Source organism: Bombus vosnesenskii, unplaced genomic scaffold (genome assembly GCF_011952255.1).
Source record: "Bombus vosnesenskii isolate JDL3184/JDL3185 unplaced genomic scaffold, Bvos_JDL3184-5_v1.1 scf7180000013352, whole genome shotgun sequence".
Taxonomy (NCBI): Eukaryota; Metazoa; Arthropoda; class Insecta; order Hymenoptera; family Apidae; genus Bombus; species Bombus vosnesenskii.
The window spans coordinates 3,507,741-3,529,192 of NW_022882988.1; positions in this window are offsets into that span (position 1 = coordinate 3,507,741).

Consider the following 21,452-nt stretch of genomic DNA (forward strand, 5'->3'; position numbering starts at 1 on the left):
TAAGCGGAGCAGTATCCATTGAGTTTCCGCGTTCGTATGAATCGGACGTTCGAGCGATGTATTTGACCTTGTAATAAAGCGAAAGGCCAACGTCATGGATAACGATAAGAGATCGATGTTTAAATCAACGGCCGCGAAACGATCGCACGTTACGTTTGGATATTTACGTGGTTGCGTTTCCCTCGGTATAGTGAAACGTTATCGGAATACGACTGTGACTTTGGCGGCTCGTTTTATAGACTCGTGTCTGTTAGGAAAAAACAACCCGACGAGATAGCAAAATATTTTAAGAGCATAAAAATGGATCGTGGTTCGATCGAATCTTGTCTCCCCTTCTAACGTATCTCTGGCGATTTTTGGATAAAACAGCCCTGCCTGGAAGTATCCCTGTTATCGGATAACCGTGTTCATTTATCATCGCTTCGAAATCGAATTTCGGTATTCTTCGAATCCAATATCGTTGTAACTTAATTACCCGACACTGGCTAATCGAGGAAATTCGAACTCACATTTAAATGCAGCTCGCTACCAGGTTCGGCTAACGTCGAAGAAATGCGGAGTTAATTTTTTGCTAGATCGATATCGAAGCGGCTGGTCAAGTTAACGTTGGCTGACTAATTGCTTAACACATTTCGTCCCGCTACGTTTTTTGCATGGCCTTCCTTCCATTCGTATCGCGCGTTCCATCGATGCGTCGTCAAACATGTGGCGTTAAGAGCGCATATTATTTGTTTATATTCTCGACTTGTTTATTATGCACACTAATTTGTTTATGTATGTTGTCTTCGTTAAAGCTAGCGTCTTACCTTATCATCGATGTTGATTCAGGTCGTTAAACAGCGACATTATTGCAGCAAGTGTTAATTAACAATAACCAGTATTAGTTTTAATAAGCGTCAGTTTGTCCAATGTGTTTTAGTTATAAGATCGCCTTCGGAAGCTGTCCTTTTAAAGCCTGTTAACGTTCTGTTAAGGACCTCATTAAAGATCCTCAAAATTGACGTCGCGTCACTAATTGCGGCTTAGCTAGTGTCTCAGCCTGGCTAGCTTCAAGTTTCCTCGTAATGACCGATCGGAAGTTATTTACCGAATAAAATCTACAATCGATCGTATCGTGTTTCCAGACATCGTGCTACGTCGCCAAAGTTATAATCAAAGATATTAACTCGACGTGTTTCGCGCTGCAAGCCGAATGCTACAGGTTAATAATCGCCAGTAACTAGATCACAATGCGTTTACACAGATTTCTGTAAGACGGCAAACGAATTCATGTCATTCCGCGCGAGAAACGATTAAGTGTCTATGCATGGAATCACCCCAGGCATCCACCGCTCTAACTCTGTTCAATTACTTAACGACGCGGTGTCTTAACCCACTAATATTAGTGATTAACTGACGATAAGCAGCGACAGGTGACTCTTGTTCTGGCCGATAATTTTCTACCATTCGATCGATCACGTATCGGACAAAGATTGGTTTATTCTTGTTCGAAAGTTCTATTCGACGAGGTGTTGGAACGAACACGCCGATTTAAGCGTCGTTAATCGTAACAAGATTGCACGTAAACGCGAATAGCCGGTTACCAGAAGTAGCTTGATCGTTGGAAGATTGAAATGCCCCGTCTGTCGGATCATCGGCCGCAACGAGGGTCAGGTGATTTTGTCGTGCAACGAACAATCTCGCCTGCCAAGTATCGGTAAAATGTGTTCGCATTGCTCTCTCGCATTGCACGCTCGCATTGCTCACTCGCGGTCCATAAACTGGCCACGTCCAGTTAACAAGCTCGTCTCTTTTTTCTCCCGAAGTGTCTACGACGAAAGCGACGAGCAGCAAGGAAGACCAGTGGCATTATGAGCTACTATCACGTAGAAATCTACGAGTAATTCGATCGAAGAAACAGCGTAACTCGCGCCAACGTGCATCGTTATCTCATAAAATCTGTTATGTTGGAGCAAGAGTTCGCGATTGAGACACCATCGTCGAAAAGCTTTTTGCCAGCCATTTTCCGAGCGAGCGAACCCGATCGAATCGGAAGATAGAAGTGTCGGGAGAGGATAGAGAGAGAGAAAGAGAGAAAGAGAGAAAGAGAGAAAGAGAGAAAGAGAAAGAGACAGGGGTCGCGTTAAACACGACGTTGAAACGCTCGTCCGAAGAATATTGCGTTGCGACAAAAATGTCAAACGCATTGGCGCAAGAAAAATCGATAAATCGGAGTGCTTCCGGACGTGGAAACGAGATTAAAAATACTTTCGCGTATTGTGAGCCGCGTTCAGCCGGGAAGCTGTGCAGCGGTAGTTCTTTCGAGGAAGCGCGTTTTAAAACGGCACGAAAAGAGAAAGGACGGTAGAAAACGAGAACAACGATCAACGGGCGTTTCGGTTGGAATATCTTCTTGGAAACATCGCTTGGATGCGTGAAAAGGGCGTCCAAGAGAACACCTGGGCCGAATGTTCTCCTATCAACGCCCTCGGTGTTAAAGTGGCGCCGAGAACAATCCGTCTTGAGTCTCGAATCTCGAGCTGCATGCTGTGTTCCCGCCCTTTCTTCCTTTTGCACATTCGTATGCAAAAACACGCGGAATGTTTTTCCTTGGAGATTGTCCGCCGGCCGCTATGCATCTTCTCCCTCTTCTGCGAGGCAACACCCGTGACAGGAAACGAGAGGGAATACAGAAAAAGCCAGAAAGAGCAAAAAGAGTCGCGTCACTCGTAAAAGTCGCTCGTCATCGTGATCTCGGTCGGGCAGTGTTTTCTGACTCTGCGCATGGTAGCCGTCAGGATCGTTCGAGTTGAACCAGCATCGACAACGTACAAGTTGATAGGCACTGGCGCGTAAGCGTGGCCCCGGATTCCTGAACCGGTCTTGGAGCAACCACGGGAGAGCCACCATCTTATGGCAGTCGGTTTCTGTCCCTCCACCCATCTAGAAACTCGTTCCCCCCTATCGTGCCTCTACTTGAAGCCACACGACAGGTGCCAGCGGCGTACGCAGACCCAAAGAACGGCCTCCTTTTATATTTATAGTCCTCGCGAACTGTACGATCGAACGTGTGTTTTCGCCCATTAAATTAGGCGAAACAATACGGTAGGGGCAAAATCTAAAAAATGTCGAGGCAAACCATAGAGAAAGGCACTAGAAATGATCTCGGAACCTGTTTCTGTTTAGATCGCTGGTGGCTGATGTTGCTTATTGGTTCAACGCCAGTGGTTCTTACCTTAACTCGATTCCTCAAAGTTCTGGTTAAATGCGATTGTTTACGTTGGCACGCCAACTCCGTATAAGCGAACGGAATGCCATGAACACGACTGGCTGGTGTTCAGATCGGGATACAGCGAAACCGAGGAACTTGGGTGTAAAATATATTCGATAACCAGGTTTGAACAATGCGAGTGCGGCTTACGAAATTAGGTAAAACATGGTGGTCCGATTTGGATCTGAAAGGAGAAACCGAGGCAGAAAAAGCCCCTTCGTCCTGCTTCGCGATCGCAAAACCAGTTTCTTGGCAAACTGGTGCGCGATTGGACGCAACGTTTGCTTGTTGGCCGCATTGCGATGATTCCCGATACTTTTGGTCCCTCGTGAATGTTCGCTTCATTATCTACATTGAATACGAACGAAGGAATGCGTGTCGTGTGACCGTGAGACCTAAGTAGGCTCCGATGGTAGGCTGCCATTCGTAATATCAGATGGAACAATCAGAGGACCATGGAAAGAAAAAGTATCGTGACTCTGGTTTGCAGGGACCAGTTTGGATCAGTGGTTCTTGAACTATCTGAAGACTTTATCGACCAAAGATTTCGATCTGTTGAATGGTACCAAGTTAGATGAGATTCTATTACGAGCGACGAGCAGAACGATATCAGGTCGAAGATCATTCAAGATGGTAGAAATTGGCGCGTTTCCGAAACCTGGATTACACGAATCGTCTTGTAATTTGAAAACTTTCGAATTGCAGTCATATACAGGGTGGTTGGTAACTGGCGGTACACGCGGAAAGGTGGTGATTCTACGCGAAAAAAGAAGTCGAAAATATAGAATAAAAAATTTTTCGTTTGAGGCTTTGTTTTCGAGAAAATCGACTTTGAATTTTCGCTCGGTACGCGTGCACTTTATCACGTCCCGCTATAACGGATCTCACTGTAGATCGTTGTCTCGATGGAAAAATTAAAAAAAAAAAAAAATTAAAAAAGAATTTTTATTCTATATTTTCGACTTCTTTTTTCGCGTAGAATCACCCCCTTTCCGCTTGTACCACCAGTTACCAGCCACCCTGTATATGTAGATATAGCCAGATGGTACCTTACCATTGTAGCGAATCTTAATTTCGAATTGGAAGTAGGTTCGATCAGACTTCTGCTTACTTCGTTCCAACCTGAAATTGTCTTACGTTCTAAAGGACTTGAAAGTCTGGCGAAGCGAATCTGGTACAATATAAAACTTGAACGCCAAGGCGATGTAATAACAGACATCTAATAAAGACGAAGTATAGCAAATAAAGTGCATATTTCATGATAGTCTACGTTATTTTGAGATCGCGTTTAAATTAATTACACAAGATCCTCAACAAGAGAAGAGATTAAAGATTATACAAGGTACCGGTTCTCAGACCTTAGAACTATTGTCTGATGTTCCTCCATAGTTTAACGTCTTAATTAACGAATGGAATCTTTGGCATTCTTGTAATTTATTAGTATCGTCCTGCAATCTATCTTATTACGAAATAGTTTTCGATTACAGAGGAAAGAGATTGTCCCGGACCAAGGATGCGTACACTATGGGGTATCATCGAAGAGTTAAAGACGCTAATACGATGCTTAATTGGTACGTTCCTCGACTAAAAGCCTCATCGCATTAAATCGTAACACGACGATACGATTGGCCTAATAGCTCTTAACAAGATTATGTTCGTGGTATCGTAAATTTCGTGAAGCCGCATCTCGATCAGCATGAAAGCTCGAAACTAGGTCTCTGTTACTAGATTTCGGTCAGTTTTAAAGTTCGGCCCGGGACTAGTTTCTGATTTTATCGATTCTTAAATCATCTATTCCCTTCAATCTCCTGCATTATCGGAAAGTTTAGTCACTTCGTTAGAACTACCCTCTCCGGCACTACCCTTTCCTGTCCTGGTGGTCACGATCGAATTAGATTGTTTTCTAAAATAAATTCTCTGTCTAGTTCGGATGGACATCCTTGCTGGAATGTGATACAAATTTAATCGTTTCTTTGTATCTCTCTTATTTCGATTCGTTTACTAGTTCGTATTTATAGTTAGTTAGACTTTCGGAATCGATTATTCGGTCGCTCAATCACAGATCCGATTGGACATTCAAAGTACCGTACGCTTTATAAATAATTCCTTAAAATTCTCTGTATCGGTTGATTGAATTGAAGAAATTGATTCTCCGAATCAATCTGAATCGTTCGATTTCTAGTATATTAATGGCTATTCGAGCTATTAATTCCTTTGCTTCTAATTTTTTAATGTCTTGTGTACAGACTTCCCTGTCGTTCGACATTCCTTAAATCAAATTAACCCCATTTCTTCAGACTCATTTCTCGCCTTTAACGACAAACCAGTTAAATAAGAGAGTAATTCTCCGAGCGAATAGTCCGACGATTGTCCGCCTCGAACGAAGAAAAAAAAAATGGGGAAAAGTTGGCGCAAATGAAAGAAGAGTTTATACGAAGGTGGAAGAAGAACAACGATCTTCTAGAGGCGGTAGGACCCGATCCACGAAGATGATCGACCATCGAAGAAAGCTTTTCCAAGGAAAATTCGAGTAAGAAATTCAGTCAACGATGGTCGAGCCGTATGATCGAGTTACAAGGGCGAGGTCTCTTAACCGGCGAGTCCTCGACGGCGTCATTCAACGGATATACAGCAAAGTAAACGTTTATTTAGAAGATATCATCTCCGCCTTTCTCAAGTCGAGTAGACCGCCTTCGTCGCGTCGCGGAGGGATGCTCTCTCTCGCCAACATAATCTGCGCGAAAGTGTTTACCCCTGGAAATGCGATCGCAGATTGCATCTAATCTCACGCTGTATCACGACTGCTACCTCGTGCCACCAAGAACACTCGCTGGAGACCTTCGCGAGGATTTCGAAAAAACAACGGAAAATGAGGAGACAAACGAAAGTTTTGATCGTGTAAGAATCTTGATGTTTTCACGCGCGAGCTTGTCTCGTAATTCACAGCGATTGTTCTCGTTTACGAAGTTGATACACGATAGCTGAAGAAAGTATTCCAACATTTGTAGAAATATTTTATGAATATATAGAAACGTGTCTTATACGAAAGATCTTTAAACTTCACTAGTGTCGTAGTGAGACTACAAGAACGTATAATAATTTTTTTACTAATTATATGTTTGTAGTAAATATCTTGTATCTTTTATGTACATCTTTAGATTCGTTTTTTTATCGATATAAATTTTATCGATATAATTGTGATAATTGTGTCCCATTACAGTCTGCTAATGAGCGTTCAAAGTACATTCAGTGAAATGTTTCTATTTTCTATGATAAATCTTGGAACAATCAAATTTCGATATGAAATTTATTCGATACGATCGTAAGAAACGATACGATGAAAGAATAATCGTGCATAGCTACAAGGAGGTTTTTCTATCGATGCTTCTGAATTACTGCGTTTATAACGTTGTATCCAATGGCCGATCATAGTAATTAATCAACGTCTCCTTGAAGTTATCTTTTACGACGTATTGGTCAACACGTCGTAATAAACCGAACGTTCCGAGGGAGCGGAAAGCTCATAATTCAGCTGACGCGTAAACCCGATTAATCAGGAATAGCAAAGCAGCAGCGCGCTTCATGAAAATTATTTATTTATCAGCGCGCCTCGTTTCGCCTCGGCCTGTGATGCTAAAGGGGTTAATATCCTTAGGAAATTGGAATGTATTATTTAACGAGCAGCGTACAGCGTGATTAAATTGCGCTTTATTTAACCACGCAGTGATTGAAACGAAATTTTGCTTTACGAGCTTCTATGGAGCTTCTGAAGTACACCTTGGAATTCAGGAATAATTCACTCGAGCGTTCGGTCCAAAGGCGGAAGGATTTTATCCGATTTAGAAGCCCATTTCCCGCCTTTCCCTCTCTCTTTCTCTCTCTCTCCCTCTCTCTCACTCCTCTCTCTTGCGACAACACTCGACAGGGCCGGTTGTTTCGCTATCGAATGAACCACGTAAGTATCCATTTTATACCGAACGAGTTAATACAGTTGGAAAATTGGAATATTATTTAATGAACTGTTGCTGGCCTAATGGGATTGCGCAGCGCAATTTCGCTACTCGTGTATTCACGCTGTACGTTGCTACATAATTGATAGAAACAGATGTACCTGCGATGTACATCAATTTCATACAATTGAAAATTAATTCGACGTTGGCCAATATGGGATTATTATTCTTTACGTGGAAGCGTACTTTTCCATATTTATGATTACGATCGCGTTTTCGTAATTCCGTGAAATATTTCGTATGATAAAATTGTCCAAAGTCAGTAGTCAGTTTACGCATAGTCGAGTTGCCGGAGAAAGTATACTGCATAATTCTCGGTTTGGAATCAGTTGGCCACGCCGTGGGAATGCATTGGAAAATTTGCTTAACGGCAGCTGCAACTGGAGTCGGCTGGAGAAGCCCCTCAGGCCAGCGACGATTCCTCTTGACCGTAGCGAGACTCGGCAAGAGGTATCAAGAGACATTGTTCGCTGGCGAGGCAAGTAAAACCAGAGGAAACAGGCGCGGAGGTTGGAACAGCGGAATCAAAGGGAGAAACGGTAACGAGAAGAGAAACGAGGGAAAACAGGCGTACGCGTGGCTTGCGAAGGTGGGGTGACATCGCGTTGAAAGAAGAAACAAGAACAAGAAGGTGAAAAAGTGGAGAATTGGCAGAGGCGAGGGAGAAGAAGACGAAGAAGATGATGAAGAAGGAAGGAGAAATAGATGAGTACGAAGAAGAAGTGGTAGTATAATGTCCCGGACGTAAAACGGGCTAGGAAACAGCGGCTGTGCTCGACTTCGGCTCAATTAAATGATCGTCTTCTCCTCGAGGGTCTCGGTAGAGGCACCAGCCATTAATTTCGAAACATGGGGAACAAAGGGTCTACCTCGGAAATATTCTTTTTTCTCGTTTTCTCTCCCCCTCAATTGGACGTTCTCTTTCTTTCGTCCTCTCCTTCGGTCACACTCTCTTTCTCTAGACGGCCTCCTTGTAGCCTCCACCTTTTACCATCTCGACCTGCCGCCAAGAGGAGCAAGATGGCTAACGAGTAGAACGAAGACAAAGATTCGGTGTATCTCGGTGAAGAAGGTGAGGGAGAAGAAGAAGGCAGCAAACGCCGCAACCTGCTCAGCCTGCGGCTACGTTTCTCTTTTCCTGCGGTAGCAAGAGCCTCTATCGAACCACACTTCTTTCTATTTCCCTCTCTTTCTCTCATCCTATATCTTTGTCCTTCTGTTTTGCTCGCGTTCGTTTATTCGCTTCTACACTCGATTTCTCTCCATCGTTCCATCTTTCTTCATTCACCTCCACGCTTTCAACGTTCTACCACTGCATAGTGCGCGGATAAAGCTGCCCTCACATCGAGTCGCACGTTAATATTCCAGTAAACGTACGGAGGATCATCCAGGCGTGGTCAAGATGTCTATAGCAGTACCGTACTAGTCTGATTCGTTCCTTTTCGTTTTCGCGTTTCTTTGCATCCGTAGCTTGTTTTCCACCGTTCTTCGCCCCTTCGTCTGTTTCGCCTGATTCCCGCGTCGGTCTCGCCCGTTCAGAGAAGATCGACATCGATCACGTGCTCGTATCCGTTTCGATATGAGATTTTTCGTAGATACGAAGCCGACGTGTCGACGTACACGCACGTTTATGATTTAGCACGATAATCGAATTTCATCTAGTAGAGTCTCGATCTTGGGGAGAAAATTGCCAGAGCGATTGAAGCTGTTGGAAAGAAGGAAACGGCATAACCGCTTGCATCGAGATTGAAAATAACCGAGCCAATGTACATGTTCTGGAATTAATGAAAGCTGGCGATTTTTATTAGCCTATCATCCCGTTACCGTCCCGCGGGCACTCAATGCGAAGGAAAGCCACGTAATTTGGGATTTTATCTCGTACACGGTTAATGAGAGACTTCTCGTAGGTGTTCCTCGCCGTGAGGTAGACAGCTATTGCTATATTATGTCGAACTTTGAGCTTAATGCACAACATTAAGGAGGTAGGATGTAATTTAAGATTTGCGACGGATCGTTTCGGCTATTTGCCGAGAACATCCTGGGAAAACGTATTAGAAGTGTTCTGAATTCTCGTTTCAACGTTACGATACTTCGCTTCGATTTCCATCGTGTCTACCGGTTATTCGAACCGGATGATACGCGCGGCAGACATATAGTAGCGGTAGTAAATACATATCGTAGAATCTTTTATTTAGAAGTGGCACGCACACACGTGGGATCGGATCCTTTTCTCACACCCTCTTTTTTTCTCTCGTTTATTCTTCTCTTCGCTATATACCGCGAATGATATTCAAGATAAATCTACCGTGGCATTTTAATTAATCACCCCGGAGGTATCTTTGTTTGGGCAAGCCGACAGCCATGCGAAGCTGGATGCCGTTGGCGGTGGTGGCGAAATTTTTGCAAGAACGTTAAGGCAGAAGAACGTTTCTGAAATATTCAAGGTACACAAGGTGAACTTTAGAAAGGGTTTTGCACCGCATTTTCACGACTTACGTGTCCGGTTGTTTCTTCTCTTGTACTCGTCTCTACCTCGTATTTATCGTTTGGGTTACGATGTCGACACGGTATACAAGTTAACTTTAAATTAAAGTCTCCCTTAAAACCAAGGAAAATGCCAGTTAAACTCGTTTAAGCGATCATAAAAAGATCCGCCACACGCTATATTTCTTCGACATACTGGTTCGGCCCGATGATATATTTCTTACACGTCTAGTATGTGTTATGTTCGATATTTTGCCGCGATGTAGCTGACTCGATTAAATATTCGAGTACGCGGATAAAACCACCTTTCTTCGAGGCCTATCAATTTTGCCTTGCCATGTATCTGATTCACTTCCATTTTATGAAAGATAGGGTGTTCGAACTTTGAGTCCATACAAGATCGTATTATATCCGAACGTATTAATACTGTGCACCGTATGCGCATTTAAAAGGTTGCCATTTCCGAGCAGGCAAATAAATGATCTAAACGTATTCCAGCGTATTATTATTGTTAATCACATAGGTCCGATCGATGATTTAACGTTAATGCAATAATTACACAGGCAATCGCATTAAATGCCGCAGAAAAAGCTAATACGTTTGAACGTTCATTAATTTGCAATTCTACGCAACCGCATTAATTTCGCTAACTGATCTCGATACACCAATTAATAATTTACACACAACTTACATACTTGCTCGAATAGTAAACAAGCATTCGCTTAGTGCTCGATTAACCGCACAGCCACGCACGTGTAAACTTACACGCGTCTACCCCGTCCTTGGGGAAATTTTCTGAAAACACGTAGTTTATATTTGCATCCAGAAGATGTCTAATACCGCCGACATATCTATTTTGACGACTCCATCTTCTGTTCGTACAACTGTCTGCGTCGATCTGTCTGCTAGCTATCGGTTTTAATAAAACTCTTTTTATACGAAACGGCAGCTCTTTTTACAATACGACGTCGAGTCACAAATTTTTCGCAGGTTTCCATTTTATCCCTAAAGTGTTCCAGTCCATAGAGATCGATTTCTCAGGTCTGCCATAGGAGAACTGTCGTATGTATATCATATAAATTAGTCGACGCCAAAAAATGATCGACCTTTTCGATCACGGAGAGATCGTTCACACGAATACGTGCGACAAGTGGCACACGCTCGAACGATAGGGATGAAGCAGGGAAGAGCTGGTATAACCGATAGCGTAGAGTAGGGTAACAAAGGTATAAGAACCATTGTCTGTGCGAAGGAAGTTTACGACGCTCTAGAACAACGTGGCTTACGGCCACTAAAAAATAGATTAAATTACAAGCGACAAGCAGGAAGAACAGCAGTTTCGCTTGGCCAGTGGCGTAGAAGGGACGTCAATACATTGAAACTTTACCTTAGAGGCCGAAGATCGCAGGAAAGCTTTAGCAAATTTGTTCATTTCAATCTCGTAGGTTACGATGTTCATCTTCGTTCACAAAAAAAAAAAAAAAAAAAAAAAAGAAAAGAAAAGAAAAAAGGAAGAAAGGGAAAGAAGAAATTGTAGAGGAAAGAGAGAAGACGCGAATTGCAAGCGTGAAATAGTCGGAGATAGACTAGGAGGATAGAGAAAGAGAGAGAAAGAGAGAGAGATGGACAGGTAGGAAACAAATGTGATTCGCCCGGACGGGCAATTTACAGCTCGAAGAATATGGCCTGGCGTGTAAACCGCATTGAAATTCACGGCGAGCACGGAACTGTAGCGGGGTTGAACTATGGGCAAGCTGTTGCAACTTGCTGTTTTCTCTCCAACCCCTGACCAGCTCGTTCCCCTCTTTGTTCATGCCATCGTCCTCAACCTGTCTCCGTCTGGTTGCCATTTAATTCTCGCCGTACGCTCCCTTCGGCATCCATTTAAAATCCCCGGGTGGTGCACCTATCAGGTGGTCTACGTTCATACGCGTGGAATTCCTACGTCGGTCCGGAAAGACGCTACCGGAAATCGTTTGTACGCCTGCCTTGGACGCACGCCTTACTACCAAAAAGGCGTCTTGCAGAAGCACTCAACTGTTATAAACATGATAAAATTTTACTACGTTTCGCATTTCTATGGTCTCCGCCTTATTTACGAGCTGCAGAAAAAGGTGCAAAATGATGGCCACTTACTGATAAACAATTCTCCTTTTCCTCTTTAAAGTAAATTTAAAGAATTCTTTTACCGTAATATCGTGTATAAACTGCCTTCTAAATATAGAATGATCATTTGCTAAAACCATGCGTATACGTTCTTTACATTCGAGCGTTCGCTATATGTATATTCTTTACTTTCATTCGCGCATCGCAAATGCCTTTAATTCATAGAATAGTTTAATTTGTTCCACTGCGTTTCTCGAACGTTTAATTTTCATATTAGTTAGCCTTTTCAAGTTTACAGATACCGTACAGATATCTACGCTTTTAAGTAAGAGAATAGATCAGAATGCACGTATTATATCACCAAATGGGAAGATGTACGACAAATAACATACCCAGGCATGGCTGGCCACGATAGTTTGCGCCTATTTGTTTCCTTCGTGATCGCTACGGATCGCTGTTCCACGACGATAGGAAGATGAAGATCAAATCGTACAGTTCGCCGAACACGCCGATGCAATCTTTTGATTGAAGGAAATCGATTCTTGCCTAGAAGGAAACAGGCTTGAACTTTGTGTGACTTCTTGTTATTTCGATTACGTTTCAATTCATTTTACGTTCGCATTCATCGCCATTCATCCGTTTCAGTTTTAGACGATAACTTTCATCGAGATCCTCGTTGCTTTCCATTCTTTACATTGTTTGAGTCGATTTAATTATCCTTCTAGTTGCGTTCAACCTTTCAATCAAATTCTCGATATATTTTCCAATATATATCTATAAAAGTCGATCCACGCTGTGGTAATGATCGGAATAACGATCAGACAGATCATTTATGGTTTTCACCGGGCTCTCATCATCGAACCACAGGATACCGGCACTTTGCCATATCCTAGTGTAGCAGTATTGCGGATAATTAGGACGACTGAGAAGTATTATTATTAATCATCGTTAAATCCAGCTTAGTCGTGTTCCTAATTTCGAGTTCCCGTTAACTGGAGGTTGCCGCCGTGGTCTCGAGCGTTTCTCCGCGAGCATTTATTCCCATGTTGATACATCGATGATACTGGTAGAGAAGGTACAAGTCGGCGAGCCGCGTGCGCATAGAAAATTCCTACCATGTATGCCAGACGGACGAGTTAACTATAATGCGAGCAACGTGCTGTAACTTGGCTGTGTGTATCGCTGCCAGCGTGCAAGCCATAGATTTATTTGTAATTTTCTGCGATACCAGCCCTACCCTTTCTCTTCTTGTACGTTCGAGAGGAAGTCGGTAACCTTTCAAATCGAGCAGGTGGCTCGCTGGGCCCTCTTGTATTTTGACGATTAGTTCTGGACCGAGCTTCTTCGATGCACAGAGGCTGCTGTTTCAGCTCCTTTCTCTCGAACAGGGCCGCACCATACCACAGAGATCGAGCTGAAGCCAGACAGTCGGCTGCATTCGTTTCGTGCGAAGGAAAGAAAGTCAAATTTCCAAGTTGCTTTTCATTTCCTTCCATTTCCTTTCGTATCGTTCATCATCGAATTTTATTCGCGGCGAGAATGGATACGATGAAGCTTTTACTGCCGACGAACGATAGGTGGAATACAAAAGGGATTGATACCTAACCATTTGAAATGGCGATACCTCCGGATAAAACGCATACCGTTTATTCTCTGCTGTTCCGTACACCTTGCATAAACATCTCGCGCAATAATATTTTACGCAGCCGCTCGTAAAGAAAGTTTATGGCCGGCCATTTTTCCGCGCCGTTTCTCTTTCTTTCTCTCTCCACCAGCCAGAACTTCGTTAATGGCCACACTAATTTTGACGTTAGTGCCTATCATTCTTAGCGCATACCGTTGCGACATGCCGTGCTGTTTCATTCGAACTAACTTTTTCCTGGTTAATACGCCGCCACATTAAAGAATACAATATATTTCAACTTCGAAGAACGGAGACCTTTTATCATACGTATGTTGCCAAGCTGTTATATCAAACAGTACAACAGCTGGTACCTCGTTAAGTGGTTCAGCTTCCAAAATCTCCGAGGAAAGATCTTTCTTATACCAACGAATCATTCACCATTCGAAGAATGTCATTGCTTGGAACTGAAAATGGTCGACGTAGCAAAGAACTTCTCGGAGAGACAATTTGCAGAAGGGAAGAACATTCCTTAGCGAGTCTCAGCATCCGGCGATCCGATCCTGGAAATCAAGACGGGCAGTCGCCTTGGCGGTGGTACCAAGCGACGACGTTACAGCACAATGCATGCACTTGCCATCGGGGAAAGGTAGACGGCCGCGACCTTGATGCGCGTGGTTCTCGCGTGCCCGAAGCTGTACGACCGACCACGAAGTCGACCGAAGCCAGATAGGTAAGAGTGCGCCTATGCCCAGAGAAAAGTGGTTGGCCAGGCCGCTAAGGGTTCTCCAGTTCACTTCTCTCTTTCCCACCACTCTATCCACATCTCTGTCCTTTGCGCTCCTCTGCTCGCTTTTTCTACCCTCTCTCCGGCTCACTAGCCTGGCGCGGCGTTGTCCCTCCTCCGGGCCATCTCGGAGTTCTTGCTCAGCTCGCAGGTAAGGGGAAGTTGCTCGTGCCTGAAGCTTCACGGAAGCTGGAACGACTATCGGACCGCGATAGTTGAGCTCGACTAGCTGCTAGGATGGGACCGGTATTTCAACTTAACCGGCCAGTCATCCGGACCAGCAGTGTCGCTCAACCGTAGCAAACATTTCCGTTGCCAGCTTTGAGAATTATGTCTCCGTAGTTTCATTCGAGATCGTTCTTTCCTTTCAATTTGCACTGTATGTATACCAGCGCTAAGAGCTTTTCTTAGCTTTTTCCAAACGATACCTTTCCTGCTTACGTCGTTGTTCTCTTTATTGTCATATTAAATTCCGCTGCTAATCATCTTGTACAATGTGATCATTGTATAACAGAGCGGAGTATAGATCTCGCCGATACGAGGTTGATCTTAGAACTTCTCGAAGATTTGTTTCGATGAATTGTTTCGCGAAATATCAATCAACTCTGTCCATCGATCGTTTCCCGATATCTAGCTTCGCTTTCCGATCGGACGAAGGAAAATCCCGCGAGTGCTCGCAAACATTCTGCAAAGGAGCTTTTTTTGTGGCTACGGATCGATTGACGAACGTTTCGCGAACTGACGGCCATTCTTTGTGAAACAGTACACGAAACAGAGAACACGGAGGTTCAGTGGAAACGAGGACGGAAAAATCGACAGGGAATCGGCTGAGAGCAGCAGAACGGATAGAAAGATACGTTATGGGTCGGAAGGACGACGCATTGCCACCGGTATCATCCAGAAAATGGTCGAAAGCTTAGACATCTGATATTGACAGCGACGAGATACCTTATCGCGGAGACATCGTACGTTACGTTTCCCAGTCGAATAAGGATATCGAGGATTGCCCAAATAGAATTTCTTTCTCGTTTCTTGGGATTCTTCTCGTTGAAGCTCGATCCACGATACAGAAGTACGCGAGGAGAAATTACATTCTGGCTTCGCTATACCCAGCAAATTATCACCGCTTTTGACCATTGGTCAGAGCTTTAATCTTCGTCATCTTCGTTCATCGCTGACTGGGCCTGATCTCTCGGTAAAAGTCCGTATTTCTATTGAGATCAATTTCATATCATTTAAATCTCTTGGTATTTCATTAACCTTTTCTCACCTCTGTCGATTAAGTTTTTGCGTCTGTATGTTGAACGTTCTTCTTATTGTATTTTGTAATTGGAAAAAAAGCCTGGATGAACCTCGTTCAAAGAATCTCGTAACCTTTTAATAGCTATTCGATACCTTTCTTCAGATACGATTCCCGTTGCTGACATTTCCTCTTGTTTTCTTCACGTGTTACGGTAATAATTGACGTGGTTTCCTTTACGAGGCTTTCAGGCGCGCGCTTATTACGAGCGGAAAGATGCAGTTTCGTTACACCGATGCTTTTTATTTGTAACTTCGAAAGAAGACGACAAGAAGCGCTCGGCTCAACTTTTTCAGAGCAGCCGTGTAATTTAATGCGTTTTATCCAGTATCTCCGTCGGAGTTGATTTTTGTGAGCGTCGTAGTTAGCGGACCCGACATTTTATATGGAGGGAGATTATAATTTCCTCGTGTTTGCACGTACTGAAACATTATAATCGTCGTGAGAACAATCCGCGGCTACGCTATGTAAAATACTTTGAGAAATATTTCTCTGAATAATTTTCAAGTTACCGTGTCATAAATCATAATATCGTTCGCTATCTTTTCTTTACAGCGAGCAATCAAAACCATAAATATTCACACCAAGAATTGAAGCTTTTACGTAATGATTTTATTTCAGAATATCGTGAAAGCATCTCCTATTTTAAAACAACTGAAATTACTTTCGAATACGTTACAGCATCCTCGTCGAATCGTTTCCAGAAGTTCGAAAGCCCTTGTGACAACATGTCGCTAAATTAACTTAGTGAATTATTGATAAGAGAGCTTTTTAATTTAAATTGCAAAGGAAAATAACTCGAGATGAAATAAGTGGACAGAATTAAAACTTGAAACCGAGGCGGATCTTCCGTGACGCGTGAAAGATGATAAGTCGAAACGTCGTGGAAACAGGCAGATATCTGGGAACGGTTGATGCAATAAGTAACGTCTGTCGACCTTGATTCCGTAGTCGTGAAGGCAGTGACACAAACTCGTATGACGGTACCGAGGAAGGCCGCCTGAAAGGACGACATGCCTCGAAGAAGGCTCGAACGAGTATACACTCTATTTGTTCATGTTGAATTGAAAGGATGCAAGTGTGCTGTCCTTCGGAAAGTTAGCTCCGAGCAAGCGACAATAATACTTTAATGGGTCCGGTGCACGCGATCTGTTCAGCCGGTCCGTGCTCTTGCAACACCCAGCACAATCTCTCCCTGTACTGGACATGTACACGCGTACCTGGATGCAACCGTTGCATCACGTTGCGATCGAATCTGGTGCTTTTTCACATTCTGTACTTTATCGACGTTCAGCCATCGGGATTAGCATTGATGGAATGTCTTCGGTCCATGTAAAGACATCGCGTACAAGTAAAACGAGAACGTACTCGTATCTCTTGCAGAAGCAATTAATACGGTCTGCGCTTAATTGACTGACATAAAGCCTCGATATTATTATTTCGAGTTGCTTAGGCAAGAAACGACTACGCGACGTCTCTTTCGAGACGACGACGTTTTCTTGACACGAAATACGGTAGAAACGAGACCATTAAAAGGTTGCGTCACGTGTTGCATCACTCTCGTTTGCAGAAAGTTACACGCTGCAGCTGCAGGTAGCGAAACGAGCAACACCGCTCGTCTGCTAAAGTTTCTCAGAAGATCTCGGGGATCGGAATGTCGATCGGTCTTCCATCTTGGACAACGATTTTCTTTCTTGTGGGCTACACGCCGCACGATATTACCAGCAACTGTCGCGCGCGTCACGATCCATCGCGTACGGGTACAGTGGCATGGCCAGTGATTTTAATTATTATCCGATCCCTGAATCGCACCGCATACCGCTTTCTGATTCGCAATCGTGATTTCATTCAGTCAAACACCCGTTTAAGCGTCGTCCAGTCTATAGCATATTTATACGCGGCGTAATTGGAAGGAATTTCTATAAAACTTAACTCGACAGAGTTCCTCTGCGTTTTGTGAATTTCTGCTATTATAAGCGAGTTTCTGGTTAATAGAGATTATAATCACGTTCTGGCCCGCAGGGCGAAAGGTGCGTTTGAAAAGTTTTTGATTTTAAGAAATTGCGAGAAATGGTTGTAATTCGTTGAAAACGAAGGAATGGTAGAAGCGAGGAGAGTTTCTATTTTTTTGAGAATTACATTAGAAATACTGCGATCGAAAACACGGTGCATGCATAATTAACGCGGAAACATATCGATGCTTACACAACGTTATAAACTGTGATTTAAGAGCGGACAGGGGCGTCAGAATGAGATGTCTTTACATCCATAAAACGCAATCGTGGAATGCAAATTACCGCGTATCGCGCAGATCATTGTAGAGCACGTCGCTATATCTCGAATGTTTTCTAGTGTACGAGCTAGTGATTATGTCACGGGAATATCCGTTGATCATGACCTAGACCGCTCAGCCGAGACGCAGCGACGAGAAATCAGGTTCTCATTCGTAATCGTACGAGTGATTGGTGCCTGGATAACATCACGCGACAGGTTCGTGCAACATTTGCTTCGCGTTGAAGGAACATTTTAAAAATACAATGTTGGATAGCGTTTGCTCGAGGCTAGAATGTAGGTATACGATCTTTTCTACCGTTACGAGTTTCTTGATCGTGAGTCATCTAAAACCGTAACGTTGGTTAATAGCAAACGTTGATAGATCTTCACTCCAAGGCCTTTTATCGTTCGCGACGACGAAAAATAAATCATTAGGTAGGGTGGAAAAAGTTTCTTTTGTTCGCGTCACTCTTGATAAAGTGTTTTGCGTTTCGACGCTCGTATCGACAATGGTCAATGAGGTAAAATTGAAAAGGACTCGAACTATCGTTACTCTCGTTATCGGCCTCTTCAAATGACGCGTATCAAATGCGCTTTTTAGTTTACCGGCGTAGAATGCAATCTCGACGTATCGTTGTTTGCTCGCTTAGATTCAGGTACACGACAATTTCGCAGCAACGATATAGGAAATTTCAGAAACGATGTCGAGGAAACATTTCGTTAAATTTTTCCAAAGGGCAGAACGCGCGTAGGTATTTTTGTCGTCCCACCGCACCGAGAGAATAAAAGTTGGTGACATTGGTGGAAATATAAAACTTTTCCTTCACGCGTCTTATGTGTCACTCGACGAATACATGGTTGATACGGTGCATGTAACATGCAGCTTGACGCAAAGAGCGCTCTCCCGTGAATATGAAAGTTTAATGCTTGAAAGATAGGGTCAACTTGGAAATTTAATGACGTTTTATCCGCGTCTATGGCCTGGAATTTTTGTAGCTCGTTACAACGATAGGGAGGATGCTTTTAAAGCGGAGGGAGGGGGGGGCGTCTATGAATTCGCCCTTCTCTCGCGATACACTTATACATATACAATATATCGACATGTCTGAACGCAATTACATCGAACCACTTCCGTGCAATTGATGCTCTAACAAAATTTAATTGCATTTATGGTTATGGCACTAGCCTCTGAAACTACTGTTGAGAAGAGGCAGGCTGACGGGGCAAGGGAGGGAACAAATAAAATATCAATACATTCAAACCGTCCTCGAAAATATAATTGAGTATCATCGAATGTTTTCAAATCTACTGGCACACGTGAGCGCATGCGTGCACGACCAAAAGGTATTTTCTCTTTTCTTTCTCATTTTTTTTTTTTTTATTTTTCGAAATATGCAGGGAAATTTCATTACGTATATTGCTAAATATTTCCACGAATTGCGCGTCCGTTCCGATTCAGTCGTCACATTAACGCAAATCGAAAATCCCATCCGAGGGATTAATAATGATAATAGCAACGCGCAACGCGGGGAAGAAAATCGGCATAAAATGTCGAAACTCTCACGTCATATATCGTCACAGTTCCTTTTTTTTTTCTTTTTTTGTAACTATCGCAATTTCGACGTGTAAGTTTCAAGATAAACAAGGGACGTACAAGTAATGAGATGCTCACAGGCATGTTGCGTCGAGCACTGACACATTAACGTTTTCCGTCCGCCAACGCGGAACATTAACTTTTCCGGGGGATTTCGAAGCTGCGGTATGCTAGACGTGGCCTTGCTTGCGGCTCATTCGGTGGCAAGAGACAGACGTGACAGAGAAAATACGTGCAAATTTCAGAGAAGGGGAGAGTAACGGAACTCCTGCTGGCAAATTTCGAAAGTTTCATATCTCATATAACCGAGCCCGTCTGTGATTTTGGACAGCTATTTTCCAGTATCTCGCTTATGTAATTAAATTTAAGCTTCGTCATAATGCCGTCAAGCTTTCTCTCTCGCTTAAACCTCCCGTGATATTATTGGATTAAAAATGATACGAAATGTGCAAAAAAGGGGAGAGGAAGAAGGGCAAAAAGGAGATACAGAGGAAACTAAAATATACAGTACGAAGAATACAAAAACGTTAATCCTACAATTCAAGCGCCATTGTGGTACGCAGCTGTCGAGTCTCGTATATACGTTTTAATTTGTCTCGTAACAGCTTGATATTCTGAAATTGAATGTTCCCTGTTGATTTGGTTGAATTGGATAGCACAATTTTCCATGAAAAAGCTTTCTCGATAATTGGATCGATGCATATATGTAAGTAGGTTTACTGTAAATATATGTGGTTTAGTTCCGCGTTTCTGATTGCAACGGAGCGATAAATTGTCCGGCAAATAATGAGATAACAAATTGGGGACGGGGTTTCTTTGAAGTCTCTCCCCCCTCCCCCCGCCCCCTCCCCGATAGACGCGTCGTACTAATTATGTTCCGACGCGCATGCGATATTTAGTCAACTTTCGCGAACGGTTTATTTCATACTGACCGTTGGAGAATGAATAAAAACGGGTAAATAATCGGGTTAAATGGTCAACCTTTAACCAAATCTTTGGCAGGAACGTATATTTTGTATGCTGTTATTTCACAAACATAAATTATAATCTTTGTATGTGCGGCGAAATTGGTAATTCCAGGCGGTTACTTTTTTATCCTGCGATATTTAAGTAAATTTTATTTAATGTATTTAGCCGTGCAGCGATACTAATTAAAAATTTACCCGCCCCGTTTATGTTTATTCGCGTTTAATTCCTCCGTAGTTAATAGCTAGAATGGGGAAAAATTGTACTATATTCAAGTCAATAATTGCTCGGAGGGTTTGATTACTTGCTTATGGTTTAGCGGAAAATTGTCGAATCGAATTCAAACGGATCGTGAAATCGTTCGCTTCGAATAAAATCAAACGTTCGAAACATATTCGAATAAATACCCTACCGTTCGATCAAAATTTTATTATTTTCGATGTCGTGTCATTGATAATGGTATCAAGCAACCAGGTGAACCGGCGAAGAAAATGTAACCATATATCATTCTCTCGCTCGAATGTATTTCGCTGTTAGGTCCTTTCGAACGTGCACTCGTAATCCCCGTAGCCGCGATTCATAGCTTTTCAACAACGGTCAAAACCTGCAACATCGAGATGCGATTTGTGGCATTCTAACTGACACGATCGCCGTAAAAGTGACATCGATAATGCGCCCGTGAGCGCGTACGAGAAATGCAAATTTGATTAAAGCCACGAACACAAACGTTCTAGCCTGGTCGGCTGGAATCAATGGAACGCAAACTGAAATGGGAAACCGCGAGCAATATTTTTTTTCATCACGCTTACACACGTTTTCGTTGATTATACGCCGTCGGAATCGTAGTTAAGCCGGTTGTTACATTGGATTGATTTTCTGGATTTTACGTTGTTCCCCTATTGTAGTAGCTGTTATCATCGTACGGGCTGCAGTCCGGTGCTCTGGTGCTCTGTATTCACTAGCCAAACGAAACAAAGGGTCGAGGGAAAAGAAAAGAAAGGGATATAATCGTTGGGAGTACGATCGTTAGATAGGGCGTTGGTACAATTTACCATTTACA